The sequence below is a fragment of the Sciurus carolinensis genome, chromosome 5 (assembly GCF_902686445.1).
Source record: "Sciurus carolinensis chromosome 5, mSciCar1.2, whole genome shotgun sequence".
Classification (NCBI taxonomy): domain Eukaryota; kingdom Metazoa; phylum Chordata; class Mammalia; order Rodentia; family Sciuridae; genus Sciurus; species Sciurus carolinensis.
Genome location: NC_062217.1, coordinates 154901141 through 154918205, shown reverse-complemented (window position 1 = coordinate 154918205; position 17065 = coordinate 154901141). Strand labels below are relative to the sequence as shown.

The 17065-nt window shown below is 39.1% G+C and overlaps 1 protein-coding gene across 6 annotated transcripts in view; it reads left to right on the top strand.

The window, feature by feature from the left end:
• Sorcs1 (sortilin related VPS10 domain containing receptor 1) overlaps positions 1-17065 on the top strand; it is a 470846-nt gene that overhangs the window by 140714 nt on the left and 313067 nt on the right. The window lies entirely within an intron of this gene.

The following is a 17065-nucleotide window of genomic DNA, read 5'->3' as shown; positions in this document are numbered from 1 at the left end:
ATTTCATCCATTTCAGATCTGTCACAGGTAGAAGTAGAGGTAAGACAACCCAAAAGAGTAACTTACTTTTACCCTCAGAATCAGATTCTAAACATGGACATTAATGAGACATTTGCATAGTTTCAAAGTGAAGTTGCAAAAAGGAAATGCAAAAGTGACTTTATACAACCTCAGCCTCCTGCTCTCTTCCTCTTCTTTTCTCTGCTCTTCCTCTTTCTTTCCTTTCTCTGCTGTTTCTCTTTATGCTTTTCCCTTTTCCCCCTGTACTGTTCTCTGTAACATTTGGGAGTTAAAATCCAGCTCTACTCCAGAGGTAATGATTTTTTAATCAAAGACAGATAATTATTAGTGATGTTCAGGGCTGGAAGTCATGGATTCACCCTTCCTTGATTCTGTTGAACCTGTTCCAAAGACCATAACTACTTTTGTCAGTGAAGCTGGCAGGCACGCATTGAGGACTCACATAGAGAGGATCTGTTCAGAGAAAATCAATTTTTAAGCAAGAATTGCCCATCACAATTAAGATCTGTGTACTTTCAAACATCTCAGCCAGCTCACCAGTTAAATCCAAATAAAAGTTTTCTCACTGATTCAAGTTTTACTTTGGTATATTCGAGGAACGGAAGGAAGGGCCAGAATGTGAGTGTCATCTCCCTATTGAGCTTGTCACACAGGTCACTGTGGGAAGAATTATTGAGTCATTTGATTTCTGCAACCAGGTAACATGAAAGCTGAAATCATACTCTGGCTTCCAGAACACACACTGAATAGGCATTGGTTTGGGTGGAAAGCTCTCTTGTGTCCTGAGGGTCTTACATGTCAAATATAAAACGTAACCCAAATGCAATGGAACATGAAGTTCTCTGCTGTTCCTGGTATTTGACAAATGGCTGAGCATAAGCATAAGTCAGATGAGTCTCTTGGAATACTGAATAGGTGAGAGAGTGGCAGGCTTCTCTTCAACTAGGTGTGGAAGAGCTGAATTGCAGTAGTCAGGGGCTACAGATGACGTTCCCTTTCAGAAATCTTGTTCTAGCAACAACTATAAGTTTGCAATACTCAAAACAAGAGATCATTTTTCATTTTGCAGTGGGTCAATGTGTGGTATTTTATAGGATCCTTTGCTTGGTATATTATGGTTTTAAGTGCTGGGACTTCTAGATATTTCCCCCTGGGAGTATTCCAACAACATGCCTCAAACTCCTTAATATTACATTCTCTGTATAAGTGTCTTTAAATTATAAAATCTTTTAATGAAATGATAGTCCTCTCATTTTGAATGGGTTGTTTTGGTTCATCTGTTTAGTTTTGGATATCGGGTTACTCACAACTTTTCAGAAATGGACCTTCTGCTGCATCTGCATGCATGCCTGTAGCAGGAATAGTATGAAAAGGTAGAAAGGGCAGAGTGGAGAAAGGCTCCGGTCTCTCCAATCTTCTTAAATTCCGTCATTCTGAATTACTATCCTTTGGTTCCCATACGCCCTGTGATTTGTTCTGTCACACATCATGATAAAAGTAGCAGCATTCTTTCTGAAGAGAGGAAAATCTGAAACCTGCGGTGGACTTCCAAAGCTGTGTGGGCTGCAAGAAAGCTTTGCTTTCAGAACAGGGCAATCATCTGCTTCTGTCAGACCTGGAGGGATGATATACATTAGGTTTGAAGGGACAGAACAAGATGATCTCTTCCTGCTACTTGTTTCCTAAAGGGTATTCTGAAAAAGGGAGATTGAGGCTATTTCACAGCTTTCTTCATTGCAAGATAATTTTTTTTTTTTTTTTTTTTTTTTTTTTTTACAAAGCCACCTCTTTTGTACCTGCTCAGCAAATGACCTTTAACATGAACAGCAAAGAAATGAGACTGGAGTAAGAAAATACAGGCACATGCAGAGAAATCCTACTATAGAATGGATTGTGTAAAAGAAGGGATACCCAGCACCGGTTGCTCCAGCTTGGAAGCCTGATGCAGTAAGGGAGACAAGATGGCAATAGTGGACAATGGGAAGAAGCTCTGCTGGGAAAATTGCATTAAAGTGCTGGAATGTTCTGCTGAAAGGAAACAAGGGATAGGCCATGCTTCAAGATGGGTGGCAGAGGAAAGAAGTGAGCACGAGTTAGCTTCCCGTACATCAAGGTTACTGCTTACTATTAGTGAACGTGACAGAATGAGGGTACTAGCAGGGGAGACAGACAGCCTCAGAGGGAGTGTGAGGGAAGGCACTTGTGATATTCTAACATTATTTCCACTAGAGTAAAAAAGCCCCTCCTGGGGACATTTAATCCTTGTCTCATCAGTACAAGATGGTGTTTTACAGAATCCTCTGAACCACGTTGCTTAGTATACTGTAGTTTTAAGTGATGGGACTTTGGGCTTTTTCCCCTGAGAGATTATTACAAGTTCTAAAGATATTTCTATGTTACAATTGTGTTAAAAAGGCACATTTTGACCTGATTTTATTTATTGTAGAGCATTGCAACCATTTATAGCGCAATATGTGTTAAATATTAATGCATTTTTCCTACTCTACCAATACCCAGACATCATGTGAGTGTTTAATTACCACAGTCAAAAGCTGCCTAGCAGCTGCCCTACTTTACCTTTAAAAGGCTACCCCCTTGCAGAAAATTCCAAAACTTATAAAATAATGATGTACCTACTTTTCAATCCAGTGACACCCTGTAAATGGGATCCTCTCCAGAAGTGACAGATTGTCTTGGATACCAAGCAGTTGAGCTCTCAATCCTCTACTTCCAAGTTAAACTAAGCAGTTTTACCTTAGTGCACGGGGTTCAAAGAGAACATATTTTTCTCCCACTGACTTTTTAAAATTTTTTTTGGTTGGTGCTGGGGACCAAACCTAGGACCTTACATATGCTAGGCAAGTGCTATACCATTGAGCTATACTCCCAGCCTCCTCCTCCTGTCAGCTGAGATACAGATGTTGTCCTTCTTCTGGTACCTGTTGGGAAAAAAATATATATATATATCCACCACCCTTTTAGATCTTAGGAGTAGCTGGATAGATTCCTTTTCCCTGAATAAAGTGGTATAGGAGAACTCTGGTTTGACAAAATAAAGGCGATTCCAGCATTGACGGGTGAGATAGAAATCCACTGCAGCCTTCCACATTACCATTTCTGATGGCTTAATTGAACACAAAGTAAGAAAATCATTGAACATGGAAAGAAATAGCAGATTGATAGCTTCCCATATTCTTCTGCAATATAGTGAAGGGAGAGGAGGAGGAATCTGGTGAAATGGCCTTTTCTCTAACAGTATCAGTCTATTTTTCTTTTTATCACTTTTCTGTTAAAAGTTGATTCTGAAGGAAGTCACCTTGGATAAAATCAGAGAAGAAATAAAGAAATTCCAGAACTTAAGTAAGCACATGATTTTTCATAGAATAGTAATGATAATCATCATCTTCTTCTAAATGTTATTTAGAATAGGGTTAAAAAGGATATAGCCCTTGTAGAAGACAGAGTTATGGTCATTATGGTTTTAAGAAGGAGTACTTGGATGATAGCAGAGTCACTTGTATTAGACTAGTCTCATAAGTTCTGAGAAAAAAAAAAAAACAAAAACAAAGAATGTTGGATGCACTGGAGAGGAATCAAAACCAGGCAGAAACCAAAGGAGATTTAAGTCACGAAAGACTCCACTGGGTTTCTCCCTTCGGTAGGGAGTTTCCCTCTTTGTCCTGAAGCGGGCAAAGATTGATTCATAAGACTTATGGTGGCTGTAATCCAAGGAAAGAAATGCTGTAAACATGGTGCCAGTGTAGGGAAATTGGGGTTTCCAACGTGGCTTGAGATTGTGGAGAACTCTTAGAAATAGAGAAGACACAGAAGTTGGAAATTCAGAAGTCTGTATCAAATCCTTTGTTGATCCCTGAATTCTGACCACCTACGAGACAGAAACAGCTTTGGGACTGAAAGGGTTGAAAAAGGTTGTCAGTTGCTCATTACTGCAAGAGAAAGTTTGGAATATGAATTCTGCAAACTAAGAGGAACTTAGTAAATACATGAACCTTCCATTAAAGCACAGAATGGACACATGTTAGGAATAGTTTATGTCCACACATTAGAGCTAACTACAAAAATTTAAAAATAACTGCTGTAACTATGTTCAAGGACTTAAAGGAAACAATGAGAGAACAAATGGTTATCTCAGAAGACAAATGGTGACTATCAAGAAAGAACAAAACAGAACTTTTAGATATGAAAATGTGCTATCTAAATGAAAACAAGATCATATTGGATACTGTGTAAGGAAAGATCAGTAACTTGAAGATTGATTAGAAATTATCCAATGTGAAGAACAGAAAGGAATTATAACTTTCAAAAAATAAATAAGTGACATGTAAGGTCTATCAGGTGATTTACAATCTATACATAAAATATCAGAAAGGGGGGAGAGGAGAGAGAGAGATGGGGTGATGGGGTACCAATTTATTTTTAATTGTGTACACTAAGTGCATGTCATGTATAATATACACATATACACATATACATACACAAATAAATATATTCAAAATTCCAAATTTGGCTTTTAAATAAGTGAAACATTTAAGAAACTCAGAAAAGTACATGTAGGATAAATATAAAGTAAACAACATGTAGCCATCTCATAGTCAAAGTGATAAATTTATTTTGGAAATGACTCTTCTCTAATATGAAGTCAATTCTTAAAAATCTTTTAATTATTACGTCATGTTCACCAGCACAACACAAAGATAAGGAAGGCACATGCTAGATGTACATGCTAGATCTGTGAAAAAATAGGGTTTACCCTGGGACATGGACTGTTGGGAGTGTTCAATGAGATACAGTACATGAACATATCTAATGTAAGGTCCAGCACAGAGACAGGGTTCTGTGCATGTCCATGTTCTTCTGTCCCAGGCATTTGGAGTGCCTCTGAATGTCAGTGACTCTATTCTATGTAACATATGACATAAAAGTGTATTTTATGAGAAAGAAAAATCTAGTTTCTAATTTTAAGTCAAAGGCCTCTGGTAATTTCAACTTGGATTTTTAAGTATTTCATATAACACTGTTCACTTGCAAGACTTTGGGGGACATGCATAGGAAGCATATATCATTGAAAATATATTTTCTTACCATAATAAGCAGCTTAAAAAAAAGGTAGTTTATACTTCATAATATTTTTTATCACATTTAGATGTCTACAGAAATTTAAGGATCGAAAGCATTTGTGAAAGAAGCTATAAATATGTGTTTTATAAGGACAAAATTTGCTTCCATGCCTTTACTTCATGAACAATGGAGAGGATGGTGACTTTTAGGGTGAAGAATGGTGATGGATATTTAATTTTTGAGAAATTGTTTTTTCAGCTCTCCCTAAAGTTTTGGAGGACAATCTCAGAAATACTTGAGACATTGGTTAGGCAGTTTCCTTTTTAGCTAGTAAATAAGCTTGTCACTGGAAACATTTGAAAATGGCTAAAAAGATAAACTAATTGCTCTCATCTATCAATTGTCATCCTACCCTCCTGAAATCTCATATTTTGGTTATTGAAGTAATGCTTCAGTGAGAGTTCTTGTCTTCATGCTTCTCCTTTCTAATTGAAGGAAATTACTAAAACATGGGGTCCGGATTCCCTATTGCATGATGTGCATTGCTAATTCCCACTAACCCAGGAACTGGTAAAAATCAATTTTAGCTCCCTCATTTACAATTTCTTAATCACTGAATTTAAGTTTATTTCAACAACTTTCTGAATAATTATCACTCTACTATGTACACCAAGTTAGATGAGATTTTTGCAAATTGCCAATAGGACCCTGGACAACTTAAGAAGAGCAAGAGTTACGCCATTCAGTCACCCTGCTGGACAGTTCCTCACAACTGCTGCCTCTGGGTGACTAAAGCTTCTGTTTTGCTACTGCTGCTGTCTTGTACTGATTTCTTCAATTTTTTGTAGTAAAATCAAAGACAGAGATGCTAATGCACTGTATGAACTTAAATAAATGTTTACCAGGGGAAGCTGTGCATAACATGTCTCCTAATATGGGCATAGTCTGCTTTCAAAGGCTGTGGGCGTCATTGCTTATGGTAGCTCTCATTCTGATGAAAAGGCAAATAAATCTTTGGGAATCCAGAAGCACTTCTTACTTGGATGGCCCACTGCGTGTAATTCTTGCATCACAGAACAAAAGGTAATGCTGTTTTTGGTGGTGTCCAAAAACAGTGACAGAAACACTGTCTTTGATTTTTGGAATTCTATTCATTAGGTTTTCCACTACCTATAAGGTAGAGTATGTAAGAAAATAATACCAGAGTATAATTGCATATCTACTTATGCTGAGATAAGAAGGTTTAATAAACTGTGTACTGTTGTCAATATGGATATTTAAAAATAAGCATGGTTTGAATGTTCTTTAACACCTTTGGTCTTTCATTCATTTGACCAACAGTTATTATACCCCTGTTCTAGGAAGCTAGGTATGATGACATAATGTGAATAGTGTAAGGTCTCTGATATCAAAGAGCTGTCAATAGACTGTCTTCAGAACTCATCAAATGTTCTCCCATTTGGTTATTTTTTGTCTTTGGAAACTAGCACTAGGGAATAGTATATTAATGGGTGAATTTTAACCAAACCCTAATAAAGTTTCAATATTAAAATACAGTTCTAACAAACCATAGCCAGCAAGCTAGAGCCTTCTTTTTTCTAGGATATTTAACCATCCTGTCTGTATCTTCTACCTGTGATATTGATCTCCTTAAGGAACTGAGAGCAAAGTCTGATCCATAAGACACAGAAGTCAAAAGACAGTTGGTCTTAACAGTTGAATGCTTTGGGAAGATATTTTTTCTCAAGTGTTGAGTTCAGATGGATTCTGGAAATGGTAATAGTTTGATGAAAGACATGTGTCTCCTTCCCTCCCTTGAAATCTAAGCTTGCTTGCTCATCCTTAAAACTGGGCACAGTTCTCTGTTTACATTTCCACATTCCACGGACTAAGCTACTGTGAAATCTCAACCTAAGCTGTCTTTGCTAATGAATATACAGTGTGCTGAAAAAGTATGATACTTACCTTGGAAGGCAGAAGCATAATTCTGTTAGTGATTCCTCTTTATCAATATTTATTTAACTCTATTTATATGTATGTATATATGCATGAATATGCATATTAATATTATTCCTATAAGTCAGCGCAGTGAGAATTATGGACATTAAGTTGTGATAGAGTCTAAAGATTGTGTTTTTTCTTGACTACGTTTCAGTAATGGCCTTTTCTATGGTTGAAGAATTCAATTCAACCTCTTACACACAACATAACTCAAGACATTGTTCTAACTCTTTAATTATACCCTACCACTCACAGGTAGCTGAATCCTTACTGAAACAACTACTGGGCCCCGGCTAACATATTGATATCTGATCCTTAGTGACCTAGGACTTGGAACTTCGCAAAAAGAATGGAAACCAATAGAATTGAATGAGTCTTGGGGTCTGTAACACAGGAATCATCAATGGATATTTGGTACTTAACACATTTCTTGTGCTTCTCCAGAGATGCAGGAGAGCTTCAGCCTACGGAGTGCAGAACTGAGTAGTTGGGAGGGAATTTACAAACAAGGAGGGACAGGAAGACTGAACAAACAATAACTCAAATCACCTGTTACATGCGCTCTGATACTCTGATGAGAAGCTCCAAACAATCTTCTTGTAGATAATTGGTTATTTTTCTGAGTGCTGCCATTTTTACTTTCCTCAGTCTAATCTTGGAGACAGGGGAAGAATTCTCAAAGGGGGAAAATCAATTATTCTTTAGAATTCTCTGAATCATGCATACCTGAGGGGAGTGATTGCATCATCTGCCTCTGTCCTGAAAGCACATTGTATGAGAAAGGTCATCTGCATCCCTAGATCCAAAGTTCTTTACCTAGAGTTAAATGAGCGAGCTTTGGAAGATCAACCTAGAATTTTACTTATAGTTTTTGTCCATTAAAGATAGAATATATGGCATCCATAGCTGTCTTGAAATACTGGAAGAAATTTATAACCTCCCAAAAGAACCAAGTGCAACAAATTCAGTCGCCAAAATTGTACTAGAATTCAGAATTAATTATTCTACTGAAGAATTTGGGCAGACTGCTAGTAGAATACAATTATCATTAATGAATCATTACAAATAGGTCAAATCTTCAGCTTTCCATATTCAGGACTTTTCAGCAACATTTTCCCACACCTTATTCACTTACATATTTTGAGGGGCTGTGGATGTTAGGCCTCTTGAACACCAATGACATAAACACATTTCCTAGAATGCTGGATTCCTGGAAAATAGACTTTATGAAGTATCCTATCTAAGATTCCAATCTTAAGATTGGTTCAGATTCCCTGAAATTTGTTAAGGAATTACTTATATTATACCATCCTTTTTTCTTCCTTATAATCAAATGAAATCTTTAGTTCATAGTTCAAGGAATCAAATCTAAATGAAATAAATTAAAAATCTTAGGGGAATGAGTGATGAAGAAGAAGAATGAAGAATTGATGACCTATTAATAGTTGTAATTCTCTACCTTGAATTATTGACAGCTTGTGACACTATAACCTTACAAATTGCAATCTATAAACAGCTTAGAATATATGACCTTTGTGTTACAATTGGTCTCACACAGCCATTCAGCTTATTTCAAACAACTGCACCAGCATATTTCCTTGAATGCTGCAGAAAAGAGGGAATGCATATAACCAGGACACTGGATATCATTTAGACAGAGTTCAACAAGGCCACTCACAGACAGGGCTGATAGATGGTGAGTGGCAGAAAGCTCCTCAGCCAAGGTAGAAGTATTAGAAATTTGCTCGTCATTGATTTACAGTCACCAAGTAGAAAGAACTAATTAGCTGAAGGTGGTTGACTTAGCACTTTTTCTTCTCCACTTTTGAAATAGTCAGGGATTGAGAATTCATACACAGGACAGGTAAGCTCTGGTGATTTTTTGCTAGTATTTCTGCCAACCACTGTTCTCCAAGGGTAAAAAGTAGCTAAAAGTCTCTAAACCTTGGTTTGCGATGTAGCTTGGATTTTACTCTCTGTCACAGATCTTTAGAATTTCTCCACGTTGCATTGGTAAAAACTAGGTCAATGACATACAATTCTTACATTACTCCAGTGTGCTGCATTTGGGCATAATCCATAGAAATGGTTTGACATGCTGTCCCATCATCACTGTCTTGTTCTTTTTGCTTTTTCTTCCTGGTTCCAAGGCATGACTTTCTTTGGTTTTCCAAGTATCTCAATAGTGTCTGTGATGGAACAAACTCAGGGTATTGGAAATAGTTCTGGAGTCATAAAATGTCTGTTACTGATCTGCTCCAATTGAGCAAGTGGACTTGGGCAATTCATTTAATTTCTCTGGGCTTCAGTTTCCCATAATTATAATAATCACAATAGCTAATATTTGAGGGAGTACCATGTGACAGAGATTTATATAATAGATAGTATTTCAGTCAATCCTCAAAATAATCCTATGAAGTAGGAGCAGATAGCATTTTCCACCTTCATGTGAAGAAGCTGAAACTCACGGAGGTTATCTCCCACGGAAGGTGGCTGAGTCAGAACACCAGCCTGGCACCCTTACTGCAAATCCCAGATGCTGAAATCAGGGTTTACAGGGCCTGTGAGAGCTGTACATCTAATGCCATTAAGTTTGCCCAAGTGAGAGTTGGAGAGTTCTTGTCTGCAAGCAGGAGGTACCTTGCTCCACTCCTTTAGCAGATGGGGCATGGTGGTAATATAAACTGATATTGCCAGATTTCCAATATATTTTTTAAGAAAGGTAAAAATACCAGCTTGATATTTTGAAATGATGGTAATTGATCTGCTTTGTTTTGGAAACACATTAAAGACCAGTATTGTGTAGGAAAAACAAAGCATGATTTGGAGCTACTATGGTTTTTTGGTCAGATCATCTGCTTAATGATCTGCAATGTAAACAGTCTTTTTAAAAAAAGGTCATCATGTAATTTTCCCTACAGTATCCAATTTTCTTTCCTTTTTGTCTTTTCTTTCAATTTCTACTTCTATCACTCTGGCTAAAGCCTCTACCATTTTATACTAGTATATCTGACTAAATTCTTGAATATCTTCTTTCAGTTGCTTAATTACTCTATCCAAGAGTTGGCAAACTGCAGTGTGAGGCCCGTATTTTTTTGTCAATAAAGTTTTATTCAAACAGAGACATGACAATTTGTTGACATATTGTCTATATGCTGTTTTTATGATACAACTGCAGAACTGAAGTAGATATAATAAATATTTCTTGACCCACATACTAATATATTTCCTGTTTGATCTCGTAAGAAAAGGTTTAATACTTGCTAATCCATTTCTTTCATATCTATCAGATTTAATTTTGTATCTCCAGTATTGCATGTATCATATGTATGCTCAATTTTATTATTTGCTTTCTACACTTTACCATGCACACATGAAAAGTCTTCTAGAGATTTCTCATCCTGGCTTTAGAGATCTTCTATGGATGACCCTTCACTGTTTGTATAGCCACATTTTTTTAGTATCATTGTGGTCTCTAGGCTGCTTTAACTAATGAATCACAAACCTATCATACTCACTCTATCTCTGTCCCTTTGAGAATATGCCACCATTCCACAATGTAACTTATGACCCATCATTCTTTAAAGTATGATATTCAGTGGGAATTTATGATTGTGATCAAACTATTATTGAATACCTACTGTGTATCAATGTTTCTAGTAGGCTTGCACATATAATCTTGTCTGTCCCATACTGACTACTATTTTAAAACAGGGATGTCTGTATGTTGTATAATTACTTGTTGACAGTATGCTGATGATTCCTTTATGTTAGACTCTGATCTAGTACCTAAGTTATTTTTTAACAAATCAGCAGCAACAAATTTATAATCTAATTAAGGCACAGGTAAACAAAAATATTGTACTTTGACCATAATGAACACATACAATAATAAAGAATCACAAATGAAAAAATAAACTCAGTCCAGAGAGTTTGGGAAGGTTTCATGGAGGAGGTGACATTTGAGCTAGGTATTAGAATTTGAGAAAGACCCAGACTTCTAAAAATTCATGACAGTTCAAAGAATGTCAGGAAGTCAGAATTGTAGAATTTTAGGATTGCAAGAAGTGCCAGCAGATAAAACTATAAAAGAATTATGTGTTATATGGGAAAGACCTTTGATGTCCTATTGAATAGTAAATTAATTCTACAGATTCAAGGGACTGTTGTGTTTCTGAACAGAGGAGCGACAATCAGATTCTACCTAGATTGTAAATTCCAAATGGGCAGAAATTACATTTCATTCGTCTGTTTTTCTCCCACAGAGATTTCCAGCTCTGCCTTGAACATAGTAAACATTCAATAGATAGTTGTTTATTGATTAATTTCTTCCTGAGGGTGAAACATTTCTGCCTGGCTGGTAGCCAACAACATTTTGAGCTTTCTTTGAGCCTGATAAAATGCTGACACCAATACAGAAAAAAAAAAAAAGAAAGAAAGACTAGCAAATATCATTAAAGTGATCTGAAGCAGGAAATTCATGACGTTTCTCAGAGCCTGTCACCTTTACTCTTTTTTTTTTTTTTTTCTGGAGGTGTGGTTTGTTTATTATAAAAGAAAAAAAGATAACCCCTTAGGAATCTTAACAAAGAAGGGGATATTCTGCACTGGGACAAAAGACACGAGGATACAACATTACAAGGATTTTTACTCCAGCCCTGTCCCAGCTCCTCCAAGAGAAGAGTGGAAGGACACAGCTGACGCAGACAATTTTGAAAAATTAGACTTAGAAACCCTACAAATTTGATTAAAATCTAAACCTCTGTTTTTGCTTTTAAAAAAAATTTAATGTATCAAAAGGCCTGCTTTACTGACATGCTAGTTTCACCAGAAAATAATCCAATGCCTCTTGTCAGGAACATGCTCACGTGGGCCAGCCAACTCGCTCCCTGAAACCCATGGACAACTTACACAGGTCTTAAACCTCGCCCCTGGGCTCAGGTGAACACCAGTCACATGCATCCACCTGGCCGCTGTCCAGGGTCCACCTCCAGAGGAAGGGTAGACAGGGCAGGGGCAACCCTTAAGTGGCAATGAAGACCGAGAGCCCCTAGTCACCAACGTTACTGGTACCACACTCCCCACCCTTGCTCCAAAGGATCTCCTTTATTTCTAAATCAAAGTATTTGCCTCAAATTTAGCACCCAGTGACCAGGATGGTTTCCTCCCTTAGAAAAACACATGCCCACACACCCATAATTTTTTTGTTTTTATATTTAAATATAAAGATACTACTCTGCTCTATGTTATAAATGAAAGTGCAAGCACTAAGAACTTTTTCTTTTAAGACAGGGTCATCTATCAGTTTACTGGGCTTTGTGTCCACGGGAGGGCATGCAGCCCCCAGCATGGGAAGTGCGGCAGCGGGAGACCTGGGCAGTTCCCTCACTGAGCGCGACCCCTGCTTCTCTACAGAAAGTTGGTTATACCTTAAGAAATGGAGCTTTCCACCATGAGGGGAAATTCTAACCTAACCTCCCCAGTCCCTCCAAACATGCTGCATCCCATAGTCATGCCCAAGAAGGAGCACGGCCCTGCTTCCCACCCTCCCACTACGCATCAAGAAACTCCAGTGATGGGAAAAAGGGGCTAAGGTGCAGAGGTTAGGAACTTAACACCTCTATCCTGGCCAAAGAAAGCAAGATTAACTGGACTGGAGGAATAAAAAAAGACCTTGATATTCACCCTTTGAGTTACAATCGGGACAAGCAGGACAACAGAGAGGGTGAAGAGCTGGACTGGGATGCAGAACCAGGAGGGACTTGATTTGATGGCTGAGGTCTGGTCCACTTGGTTTTTGTACTGGCAGGGCTCATCACTGGTTTCACTGAGTAGACACGTTCAGATGAGGGCTTCTGGGTTCCAGTGGTAGAGGGGCAGCCGTCTTCAAAGTAACCCTTCCTCTCCTGGCCAACATTCCGGGGAATGCGGATGCTGGTGCTACAGTTGGGCACACCAGCAGAAAAGTTGTTCATGTTGGAGGTTTCGTGGAACCCAGTCAGGCGCCGGGCATTGTCCAGGTCCCCTTGGCCTGGACATATATCATATATCATAGGCCTGGATGTGGTACTGGTGCCGCTTGCTTAATTTCTCAATGGCCTCCTCGGTGTACTTCAGACCATTCTTCTCCTTCAAGGCCTTGGTACTAAAGTTGGTGTGGTGGCCGGAACCATTCCAGTTCCCAGGAATGGACTTGGGGTCAAAGGTGGCTATCACTCTAAAGTCTTCACAAACATGATGCAAGATGAAACAGGCCACCCTGAGATGATCTCCCATGTGGATTCCTTCACAAGGTCCTTTCTGGAATCCCCACTGGGCAGGCATGACCTCAGCATTTGTCCCTGTGATCTTGACTCCAGCATATAAGCAGGCCTGGTAATGAGCCTCCACGATATCCTTGTCATAGGCTTTGTCTGCTCCCACACCACAGTAATATGGACCCTGTGGACCAGAAAAGCCATTGGAAGGCCAACCAAAGGGGTGACCATCTGTGCCCATGAGAGTGTATTCCCGTTCCATTCCAAACCAGGGGTGCCGGTTGCTCACCATGTCCATTATCTGTTTTCAGGTGTGCCTTAAATTGGTCTCTGCAGGCTTTCGGTTATACTTGAAAACTTCACAGAACCCCGCTTGTTGGGATCCTTGCCGAAGGGGTCTCGAAACATGGCAGAAGGTACAAGATACATGTCACTATTGGAGCCTTCAGACTGAAAAGTACTGGAGCCACCAAAATTCCACTCAGGCAACTCTTCTATGCTCTTGGGCTCAGAGTCCAGGATGCAGGTCTTACAGAGAAGTCCTTCTCCACTACCATCAATCCAGAGATACATAGCCTGGACTTTCTCATCCTATGGCAGGGACATATACACCTGCTTGATGCCTTTGTTCAAGTGGGAACTTGCTGAGGTGACCATGGTGGAAGGTGTTCTGGGCGGCAAGCAGGTGGCAGGTGTGAGAGCGAGGTGAGGAGAGAGGGGAGGAGTTCCCCGAGCCACTCGGTCACTCCACTCTTCTCCCATTCTCGGCTCTGTCACCTTTACTCTTGTAGCCATAAATGTCTTCATATTTCAGCAAGTTTTAGGGAAATTTGAAACCATCTAGAAGAGACTTATAGTCTCACCCAAACCATTTAAATTAGTGTTGGGAAATAACCAGTTCTCTAAAGTCCTTGTGGGTCTCCTGATAGTGCTATGATTATTTCAACCAGAAGGAAATGTGGTATTTCAGAAACCTTCTTGCTGCTGCTGCTAAAATAGAAGGATTTTGCTTCTCCAGATGTGTAAAAACCAAGTCTTTGGCTTTTTATGTTGTAAGCACCAGGCATTATCATCCTGTACTAATTATCAGACATTGACAGGGGTGATAGAGGGCGCTGGGCATTGCTGCTGCAAATGTCAGACCTCAGGTTATGTTGCAGTATGGCTCTTAAAAAAGAAGAGACATTTGGAAATTTGTAGTCAAAGGTCCTTCAGAGCTATGGTAATTGTTTAATTTCCTTCCTCAACAAAATCTAGGGTATTATTTTCACCTTGAAAACTTTGCCTATCTGGGACAACTTAGCAGTTTTGTATCTGACTTGATTATTACTTTCTTTCTGACCTGAACGAGTTTCCCCTACTAAGATTCTGATGCAGACAGATTTGGTAGTTAACAAGGCTGGTACTTAATAGCATTGACAACTCAGTCTTGGAGTCTGACTCTGCTTTTGGTTTCTGGCCCCTGGAGCTGACTTTTGCAAGCATGTGTCCTGGGGCCTGTGGAAGTCATCCGACATCCCTGCTGGTTCCCTTGAAATGTCTTCTTCTGCCATTCTTCTCTAACGTCCTTCTCCACCCATCAACATTTTCACTCTGCACCCACACATCACGTGGACTTCACACTGGCATTCCTCTGTTCCCAAGAAAACTTTTGTAAAGAATGTTTTCCTAGCCATTTTCCAATTCCTTGACTGAACCACGGCCTGTAGACAATGAAACCAGTACATGTTCCCACCTCCTTCTCGTCCTCACACCATTTTCCATACATCTCTATCATAAGCCTCCAAAGACAGTGACCAAGAGTATAGAACTCATTTAGTTTCAATGGAATATTGCTGGCACTTAGACTCTGTGTTTTTCCCACAGTAATTACAATCATAAAATAAATAATAGTGACTCTGATGTCAGAACAAGCTATTCCATATTAGTCATCACATCAGATACAGTTGCCAAAGTAGGTGCTCATTAAACCCTGCAAATAAAGGAAAGGATCTTTCACTCCAGGCTATCCGACAGATCTAGGCAAAACCCATTTTATGCAAGGACATCGTCTTTATCTTTATTGTGTCTGCCTCTCTGCCAGGCACTGCCATTCAATAATTCTGCCAAGTGGTATCTTTTCCTTGTGACAGAGTGCTAAACAGTGATTTATTGCTTGAATACACATTGCTTTCATGGAAGTGATTTGTTTAAAACAACAGTAAAGCGCTAAATAAATTATTCATTCCATGCTAATTCTTCACTTTTATGTGCTGTAGTAAGCGTCAAAATAAGCAGCCTGTGGGGCATTTTATTTTTTGCCACATTAATCTTGGACAGTTTAAAGGAAAACAACAACAACAAGAAAAAAAAAAACAAAAAACAGGACACCTAAAGAAGAGGTTCAGTTTTGAAGAAAATGGATTTCTTTTTTCTTCCAGCCTCTTGCAGCAGCAGAGAGTTCTAACCAACTTACTTGCTTCCTCTGCCCCCACTCTGTGAACCCTCTGGCTGGGTGCAAGGACCTTCTTGCATGCCTGTTCCAGGTCCTGAACAGTTGGATTTCTTTTTTCTAAGTCATTCACAATGGCCCAGTCCCTGTCATAAGGCCAGGAAGTAAGTGGGTTCTTTCCTGGGAGATTTACATTTCCTGGAGCAGACAGGGTGTTGGAATTCTAAATTTCACTTGTGTCTTGATTTAGAATTAAAGGATTACAAAGTGGGAGAAGCAGCAGTGACATATTTATCCATTTTTGCAACTGAACTTCCATGTGGGATAGACGTATACTTTGTCTCTACCGTTACTTAACCTTGTCACTGGAAGCCTCATTCCCTGTGTTTCAGTTGGTGACATTGGAGTGATATTCATTTCATGAAATCTTCTGTTAGCAGAGGAGGAGATATATGGTCATGTTTTAGATTGCTGGGGGTCTTCATTCTTCCTTCCTGAACATGATCCCTCTATACCTTCAGTTAGAAAGCAGAGGTGTATGCTCTCTGCCTGTGGAATCCACAGAGGTCTCAGTAAGTGTGGTACAGAGATGATCCCTGAGCCAGGACTGTAGAAGGGCTAACAGCCCACCTCTCAAGTCTCCACCTCCAGCTAGAAGCCAAGAAAATCTAGGTTTAATTATATAATAAGTCCAGCTCATTCAAATCCATCTCCCCAGTTTGTGAAGTGGATTGAATGGCATGCTGTTTGTAAAAGCTCCTAGCTTGCCATAAGATCTTGAACAGGTTCCTGTCTGCATTTAGCTAGGGATTGCTGGTTTCTGTTTATCCTTATACTCTTCCATTTTTAAAATACTCTATTTAAATTCAACTCTGATTCTCACCCCAGCTATAGTGCAATGAGAGAAGGTATCTTCTTAGTATCCCTGACAACACTTAGCAGAACAAATAATATGCGGTGACTATGATGATGGATGAATGGATGAATAGATAGATAGATAAATAGATGGATAGATGATAGGGAGATGATAGATGGAACATACAGACATAGAGAGCTTGACATTGGGCTTCTTGAAAGCAATAAGTATAATTTGAAACTCATTCACTCAAGCTCTTGCCTTTCCTTCTCAGAATAGCCACATGGTTAAGCACTTGAGCTCTGGACTCATTATGTTCAGGCTCAGATCCCAGGTGTCCCCATCTGTACCAACTAATCTTGGTCAAGTCAGTAAGACTCTCTAATTTTTGCCCAAGAAGAAAGAAGGAAGAGAATAAAT